This window comes from Halichoerus grypus, chromosome 4 (assembly GCF_964656455.1).
Source record: "Halichoerus grypus chromosome 4, mHalGry1.hap1.1, whole genome shotgun sequence".
Classification (NCBI taxonomy): domain Eukaryota; kingdom Metazoa; phylum Chordata; class Mammalia; order Carnivora; family Phocidae; genus Halichoerus; species Halichoerus grypus.
The window spans coordinates 104,561,748-104,570,982 of NC_135715.1; positions in this window are offsets into that span (position 1 = coordinate 104,561,748).

Below are 9,235 nucleotides of genomic sequence, written 5' to 3' on the forward strand. Positions count from 1 at the left end.
TGTATTCCTTTCTTTGACAGAAGCTTCGTTTGAGAAACTACCTATTTTTCTAGATGTTCTCTATTCATGCATTACTAAGAACTTTTGAAGGTGATCCAGGCTTACACATTGTTCTGCAAGAATAGAACCTTCTTTGAAATAATTGTCAATATTCTTCAGTGGTGAAACCCTTGGGAGTAGGGCAGCAGAGGGGAAGTCTAGTACCTAGGCTGATCCTGTTTGATGACAAACATGTCTTCCTCACATTAGGAAGGCAGAAACAGTTTCCAGGAAGCTCACTGAAGTTAACTCCAAAAAATTCCTATACAAATTGGTTGCCCAATATGATCAAAATATAGTATAATTTGTCCATTCATCAGATATTCACTGATTGCCTAATAGCTCTGTTCTGGACTCTGGGTGAGGCACAGGAGCTATAACGTTGAACAAGACAATTATGGGACTTACACTCTAGAATTACAAATGGTGGTCAACACCAAGGAAGAAATGGAGAGTTGTGATGACAAAGGAGGAGCTGGAGTGGGGACAGGGACCCGTGAGCTAGAGGGAGTGGGAGAGGTTTAGTGAAAACTAATTTAGATAGAGTAGCCAGAGAAGGTGAGGACATAGAGTGTAAGACCTAAAGGGGGACAGGGAGGCAGGCTTCAGAGAGCAGGGCAAGAGGTAATTTGTCAAATGCAACAGTTGGTTTTGTTCAGCTCTCAGTCACAATTATAATAGCTAACTAGTATTCATTGTTCATCTGCAAAATGCCATCTTACAACATTGCTCCAGGTAAGCTTATTGCAAAGGAGGAAACTGAGAGTCAGAGAGGTAAAGAGAAGGGGTAGAGATCCAGCTTGGGTCTAATGGACTTCAGAGTGTGTACCTCTTCCTCCTTAGCTAATTGTACATAAGAGAATGAGCATGGCTCAAAGCCACCTAACTCCAGGATCTGAAATACTGTTCCAAGAGTATGTCCTACTGATGGCGTCTGTAAATCAAATTTTAAGTAAATCACAACTGTTTTAGTTGCAAAAATCAAAGATATGCCATAAAGTATATTTAGGAGTAGGGAAGAGTCAAACAAACAAATTAACCAAAAAGATCAAGAATGGCTGTCTTGAAAGATCCTGCTATATATTATGTATTAACATTCACTGGTCTTTGCCTGGATAGACAATGGACAACTATTATTGACTTTAATTTCCCCTTCTTCATTCCACAGACATTTTGGAGCACCTGTTATATGCCAGACACCATGGTCATAGCTCCAAATACAGATAAATACCATGCTGTTGTTCTAGAATTTATATACAATACTTTGGGGAACAAAGAGAAGAGACAATTATAATATAGAAAGGGAACTGCTGTGATAGATGTCACAAAGGGGCATTGAACACAGAATGGGAGGTGGTGATGTTAGGAAGATGTCAGCAAGTGTTCCTTGAAGGAGGTGATTTCTGAGCTGAGTCCCTGAAACATTAGTAGGAGTTAATCAGGCGAAGGCTATAGTCCAAAAAAGATAGCAAGGAACATTATGGGGACTTTTAAGTAGCTGTTGTTGGAGGGTATGAGGGTAAACACAATAGGTGAAGTTGAAATCCATCCAGAGACCAGATTATGAAGAGCTTCTATATCGTGGTAAAAAGTTTGGGGTCTATGGGAAGCCACTGTGTGTGAAAATATAAGCAGAGGAATGATACTGTTCTCTCAGCTGTATGGAGAATGAATTAGAGTGAGGTGAGACTAGAGGCAGGGTGGGGTGGAGTGGCTGCTGTGTTCCAGGCACTGTCCTAGCCGCTGATGGTCTGACTGTGAACAAGGAGCAAACAGGCTAGTGAGAGAGAGTTTCACTGGCAGATCTTATTTGATTTTCATGACCAGCACCCTCAAATGGGCTCTTTGTGTTGTCTAGCAATCATGCTTTATGTCCACTCATCCTTCTTCTCCCCTGGATACTATTTTACTACTTCTCTTCCCTCATATTGCCACTCCATTCCCTCCTACTTGGATGTTGACTTTGCTTTCAACTTCACTGAGAAAATGGAAGCACCCAAAAGAGAACCTCTGGAGACTTTCAAGGCCGCATTTACCTACCCTCAAGGTCTGCACATCCTGAAAGCCCTGCCTAACCCAAGAGATGAACTTGCTGTGCTCCCACCTAAAGCTAGTCCCTTCCATTCCTAGATCCATTCACTCTCACTCAAAGCAGTTCTCAACTTTCCTCTCCCAAGACATTTTTCTTCACCTGTGGATCATTCCCATCAGCATACAAATATGCTGATACTCTTCCCATCTTAGAAGTCTCCTCTTGATCCACTTTCCCCACCAACTACTGCCATGTTTCTCTACTCCTTGCTGTAGCAAATTTCAGAAAAGTTGTCAGTATTCACTGCCCCATTTCCTCTCTTCTCAGTTTCTTTCGGTAAACCTACTTCAACTGAGCTTTAAGTCCCACCATTCCACAGAAATGGGTTTGCTGAATTTGACGGTCAGTTCTCAGTGCTCATCTTAAGTGACCTATTGGTAATGATACAGTTACATAAATCCTCTTCTTATATATCATTTCTTGATCTTGCTTGCAGGATACACATCTTCTTGGTTTTCTCTCTACCTTACTGGTCATTGCTTTTTGGTCTGTTTCTCTTGATTCCACCTCTTCTCACTAACACTTTATGTTAGAGTGCCCTGGGATACTGTCCTTCATCCTCTTGTCTTCTTTCTCTGTACTCATATCATCTACATGCTGATGCCTCACTGATATATATAAATCTTGGCACATTCCTCCACATTGCAGCCTCACGTATGTAACTACTTTCTCAACACCTCCACTAGGACATCTAGTAGACACTTCAAACTTAACATGTCTGAAGTTGAACTCCTGGTCTTACCCCACAATGCCCAATTTCATCAGTAGCCTTCCCCACCTCAGGCAACAGCATCTCCATTTGTCTAGTTGCTCAGGCCAAAAATCTTGGGGACCAAGTGGTGAGCCACTTGGGGACCAGTGACTAGGACAGTGCCTGGCACACCCCACATCCAATCCATAAGCAAATCCTATAGCTCTACTGTAATGATATGGCTAGAATCCTATTACTTCCAACCACCTTCACTGCTACCATTATCTTCTATTTCAAAAACCTCCAAGGTGCACCTGGGGGGCTCAGTCAATTAAGCATCCCACTCTTGATTTCAGTTCAGGTCATGATCTCATGGTCTTGGGATTGAGCCCTGCATCAAGCCCTGTGTTGGGCTCTGCTCTCAGTGTGGAGTCTTCTTCAGATTCTCTCTCTCTCTCTCTCTCTCTCTCAAATAAATAAATAAATAAAATCTTAAAAAAACGCAACTCCCTAACATGTCTCTCTGCTTTTACTCTTACCCTCAAAAAATCTGTATTCAGCACCAGAACAATTATTTTAAAACTTAACCATGCTTTGCAAAAACCCTGAGTAACAGCCAAAGTACCTAAAGTACCTAAAGGTACTACTTAACTTGTCCTCTCCATCACATTTCTGTCCTCACCTACTTTCTTTTAATAACTGTGCTTCAGCCATTCTGGCCTCCTTCCTAGTCAGTCCTCAAATTCTCCAGACGTACTTCCTCTTAAGTATTTTTGTATTGATTGTTTCATCTTCTGAGAATCTTTTTCCTCTAAATATCTCCATGTATTCCTCTAGGTACACCTACACCTTCACCTCATTTAAGTCTTTACCCAAGTGAAACATTTTTATAAGACCTTCCTTGAGCTCCCTATTTTAAATTGCAATCCCTTACCCACCAGCACTCTTGATCTACCCTTACTCTGTTTTATTCTATAGCACTTACCACCTTTTATCATATAATAATGAACTTATTTATTATATTTTATGTTTATACTGCTCTCTGTCAGCTAGAATATAGGCTTCTCAAGAGCAGATATTTCTACATTTTATTCCCTTATGTATAACATGTACCTAGAACAGAATCTGTCATATAATAGGTATTCAATGACTCTTTGCTATGTGAATGAATGATGATAAATGTTAAGAAGGAACTAAAGGATGTGGAGTTAAAATGGGACAATGTCAATGGAGAGAAGAGGAGACGCAAGAGATTAAGAAGGTCAAATTAAAAGATCTTTTTGATTGAATTCAGGAATAGAAGAAAAGTGTAAACAATGATTCCCAGATTTTAGGCTTTAGAATCTGTATGGAGGATGGTGCCATTTAATGAGATAAGAAATGGGAATTTAATTTGGTAACTGGATGTGGGATGCTAATGTAGGAAGGACTATTTGTTAAGATTTATTTTTATTGAGATATAATGCACACATAATAAGATTGTCTCTTTTATGGTTCAATACTCACAAGTCAATGTGATACATCACATCAATCAGAGAAAAGATAAAAATCATATGATCATTTCAATAGATGCAGAATAAGCATTTGACAAAGTACAACATCCATTCATGATAAAAACTCTCAACAAAGTAGGTTTAGAGGGAACATATTTCAACATAATAAGGATCACATATATTAAAATCCCATAGCTAACATCATACTCAATGGTAAAAATCTGAGAGTTTCTCCCCTAAGGTCAGGAACAAGACGAGGATGTCCACTCTCACCACTTTTATTCAATATAGTACTGGAAGTGGTAGCTACAGCAATCAGATAAGAGAAAGGACTAAAAAGCATCCAAATCAGTAAGGAAGAAGTAAAACTCTCACTATTTGTAGATGACATGATACTCTATATAGAAAACCCTAAAGACCCCACAAAAAAACTAATAGAACTAATAAATGAATTCAGTAAGGTCACAGGATATAAAATCAATGTACAGAAATCCATTACATTTCTATATACTAATAATGAAAGAGAAATTAAGAAAACAATCTCATTTACAATTGTACCACATATAATAAAATATCTAGGAATAAACTTAACCAAAGAGGTGAAAGACCTGTAATCTGAAAACTATAAAACATTGATGAAAGAAATTGAAGAAGAAACAAAGAAATGGAAAGACATTCCATGCTCATGGATTAGAAGAACAAATATTGTTAAAATGTCTATACTACCCAAAGTAATCCATATATTTAATTCAATCCCTACCAAAATACCAACAGCATTTTTCAAAGAACTAGAAAAAGCTATCCTAAAATTTGTATGCAACCACAGAAGACCCCAAATAGCAAAAGCAATCTTGAAAAAGAAAAACAAAACTGGAGGTGTCACAATTCTAGTCTTCAAATTATATTACAAAGTTGTAGTAGTCAAAATAGTATGGTACTGGCACAAAAAATGACAGATAGGTCAATGGAATAGAATAGAAAGCCCAAAAATAAACCCACAACTATATGGTCAATTAATCTTTGACAAAAGAGTCAAGAATATCCAATGGGAAAAAGAGTCTTTTCAAGAAATGGTATTGGGAAAATTGGATAGCTATTTGCAAAAGAATGAAACTGCACTATGTTCTTAAACCATGCACAAAAATAAATTCAAAATGGATTAAGGACCTAAGTGTGAGACCTGAAACTATAAAAATGCTAGAAGAGAGCACAGGCAGCAATTTCCCTAATGTCGGCCATAGCAACATCTTTCTAGATATGTCTCCTAAGGCAAGGGAAACAAAAGCAAAAATAAATTATTGGGACTACATCAAAATAAAAAGCTTCTGCACAGTGAAGAAAACAACAAAACTAAGAGGCAACCTACTGAATGGGAGAAGATATTTTCAAATAACATATCTGATAAGGGGTAGTATCTCAAATACATAAAGAAGAAAAAGCAAATAATCCAATTAAAAACTGGGCAGAAGACATGAACAAATATTTCTCCAAAGAAGAAATATAGATGGGCAACAGACACAGGAAAAAATGCTCAATATCATTCATCATCAGGGAAATGCAAATCAAAACTACAATGAGATATCACCTCACATCTGTCAGAATGGCTAAAATCAAAACACAAGAAACAACAGGTGTTGACAAGGATGTAGAGAAAAAGGAACTCTCTTGCACTGTTGGTGGGGAGGCAAACTAGTGCAGCCACTGTGAAAAATAGAACTACCCTATGATCCAGTAATTGTACTACTGGGTATTTACCCAAAGAATACAAAAACACTAATTCAAAAGGATATTTACACACCTATGTTTATTGCAGCATTATTTACAATAGCCAAGGCAATAGCCAAGCAGCCCAAGTGTCCATAAATAGATGAATAGGTAAGGAATGGATAAATACATGTGTATGTGTATGCACATGTATTTGGGTAAATATGTGTGTGTGTGTGTATAATATGGAATCATATGGAATATGATTCTGCCATAAAAAGAATGAAATTTTTGCCATTTGCAACAACATAGATGGAGCTAGAGAGTATAATGCTAAGTGAAATAAGTCAGTCAGAGAAAGACAAATACCATATGATTTCACTCATTTGTGGAAATTAAGAAACAAAACATATGATCAAAGGATAAAAGAGAGAAAGACAAACCAAGAAACAGAGTCTTATCTATAGAGACAATCTGATGGTTCCCAGAGGGGAGATGGGTGGGGGGATGGGTGAAATAGGTGAAGGGGATTAAGAGTACACTTACCATGATGAGCACTGAGTAATGTATAGAACTGTTGAATAACTATATTGTACACCTGAAACTAATATAACACTGTATGTTAACTAGAATTAAAATAAAAAATAAAAGAACAATTAAAAATAAAATAAAATTGACCCTTTTAAAGTGGACAGTGCAGTAGTTTAGTATATTCACAAAGTAATTCCAGAACATTTTCATTGTCCCATAAAGAAATGCCATACCTGTTACCAGTCACTCCCTTCCCCAAACTCCTGGGGAACAACAAATACACTTCTGTCTCTATGAATTTGGCTACGGACATTTAATATAAATAGAATCATATATCATGTAACTTTTGTGTCTGACTTCTTTCACTGAACATAATGCTTTCAAGGTTCACCTATATTGTAGCATATATCAGTACTTATTACTCTTTATGGTTGAATAATATCCCATTGTCTGGATATACCACATTTTGTTTATCCCTTCATCAGTTGATGGGCATTTGGGTTGCTTCCACTTTTTGACCATTATGAAAAATGACTCTATGAACATTTATGTACAAGTTTTATGTGAACATAAAAATGCCACCTGGGAGTGTCATTTTGGGTCATATGGTAACTTTATGTTTAATTTTTTGAGAATGTCAGTTGGTATTAAATAAAGTAATCTTATGACTTGTTTGCTAGGGAGAGTCCTAGTCTATGCTTGTTATCACAGTGAAGTTATTAATAGTGCCCCCTTTCACTCTTAAAAGAGCCCAAATCAGGACATTATATCATATGATCACCATAGTTGTAAGGTTCTGGACCTGAAGAAGGTAGCAATGATTATAGTCAGTACTTAGAAGTCATAGGAAAATTGCTACATGGAAACAGATAGTCAACAAGAGAGTCTGTAAATGTGAAGAGAAGTGTTTAATTTCAGTGTTATATTAGTTTCATGTATACAATATAAGTGATCCAAGAATTCTTTACATTAATGCTATTCCATTGAACAGGTCCCAATTCTTATTTTTTAAAAAAATCATTTTGCAGTCATGGATCATATTGTTTGTGTTCTCTTTGCTGACACTTCTTTTCCCTTGACTTTTATGTAAAACTGGTCCATGGCTTTCCTCCTACCATTCTGGAAGATCCTTCTCAACAACTGCATAGGTTCATATTCCTCCTTTAACTCTTTAAATGTCTATATGTCCCAGACTGATGAAGGTTGCTCAATGGAATAGCATTAAGGATGCTGCTAAGAGCAATTTTGGTGAAATGGTAAGTGGAGTCCCAGACAAAAGCAAGTAGAGATCTCTGGAAAGGGAGATAATCAGTGTGGGTTTCTCTGCTAAGAAGCTTGTCTGTGAAAAGGAGAGATATTGCTTAATAGCAATAGTATGTGAGGGGAGGTAAATGTTTGGGCTTTGTTGTCATTGTTAATTTTTTTTAAGATTTCATTTATTTATTTATTTACTTATTTATTTAGAGAGAGATTAAGCACACTCGTGAACAGGGGGAGGGGTGGAGGGAGAGAGAGATTCTCCAGCAAACTCCACCCTGAACACAGAGCCCCATGCATGGCTTGATCCCACCACCCTGAGATCATGCACTGAGCTGAAATCAAGAGTCTGATGCTGAAATGACTGAGCCATCCAGGTGCCCCATTGTTAATTTTTTTTTTTTTTTAGATAAAAGATATTGAATTATATATATCCAGAGAAGAAATTGAAGATGACAGGGAGGAAAAGGAGATCATGGGAAAAGTGTGTCTGAATGCATCTAGCTGGGCTGGCAAGCAGCAGACACGAAGGCAAAGGTGGGGAAAGCAGCTCAGATGACCCAGGAACCACTTCTACACTGGGGTGTGAGGTGTGGCAAGGATGGGAGGCTATGGGGATAATTTAGTGAGTATTAAGGCCAGAGTGGTTAGGGAGAAATTTAAAAAAAAAAGAAAATGAGGACACTTAGGAAGGCATCTGTTTTCTGTGCCAAAGGCAGCGTGTGAGGCAGAGTGCTGAGCAGGGATGTTGAGGGAAATGACATGGGAAAGACAAGATGCTGATGAAGAATGTTCAGCATTATTTACAGCATTAGGAGCCCAACAGAAGTTGAAGATCCTGAACTCAGGGTACATGGGGCACATTCCAATAGCAGGATGAAGGAAATGCAGAGAAAGCAAGAGCTGAGCTGGTCCAGAATTGGATTTCTGCAAGGTGGGCAATTCGGATGTTAAGGGGAAAAGGAAGCAGAAAGGAGCTAGAATGGTTGAATATGGGCCCCAGTATGTGGGTTGAATAGGAAAGTATTTTTTTTTGCTCCCAGTCAGTTAAACTTTAGCATATAACGAGAAGTTAAAAGGAAGCAAAAAAGCAAAACACAACAAAGGTACAACGGAGAACCTGACTTCTTTCTTACCTATCTCAAAAGGAATAAATAAAAAGCATTTTCAGATGTTTTCTTAACACTGAACTATGAACAGTTATAAAATGTCATAAATATCAATTTATGTTGCAATCTGCTCACAGGGAAGAGATGAGTTCAGCTGCAATAAAATTAAATAGACCAAACATTGAAATCTAGAGGAATTTTTGTTCATTTATGTTGCATTGCAAGGTTTCAGATTTGTATTTACTCTTTCACAATAAGTATTTTATTTTTTTTCATTTATGATCAGTCCAGTTGCACTCATCATTAGCCTCACAAGACG